Source organism: Pollicipes pollicipes, unplaced genomic scaffold (assembly GCF_011947565.3).
Source record: "Pollicipes pollicipes isolate AB1234 unplaced genomic scaffold, Ppol_2.1 Scaffold_5724;HRSCAF=6776_pilon_pilon_pilon, whole genome shotgun sequence".
Lineage (NCBI taxonomy): Eukaryota > Metazoa > Arthropoda > Thecostraca > Pollicipedomorpha > Pollicipedidae > Pollicipes > Pollicipes pollicipes.
Genome location: NW_023596746.1, coordinates 35,299,784 through 35,300,053, shown reverse-complemented (window position 1 = coordinate 35,300,053; position 270 = coordinate 35,299,784).

The following is a 270-nucleotide window of genomic DNA, read 5'->3' as shown; positions in this document are numbered from 1 at the left end:
TCCTCGCTCAGTACCAAGTCAAGTAAAGCTGAGCTGTCGGTTTGTTCTTCGACGACTACTAAAAACATGTAAGCAAGGTATCACTTTATGTATATGCATATATGTAGGTATGTATATACATATATATATATATATATATATATATATACCGGTATGTATAAGTATACATGCAGGTATAAGTATATATAGGTATATATGTATGTGCAGTAAATATACTTCTAACACGCGCAGGGTGACCGGTTAAATGCGCCGTGCGTGGGCGAGAAATCT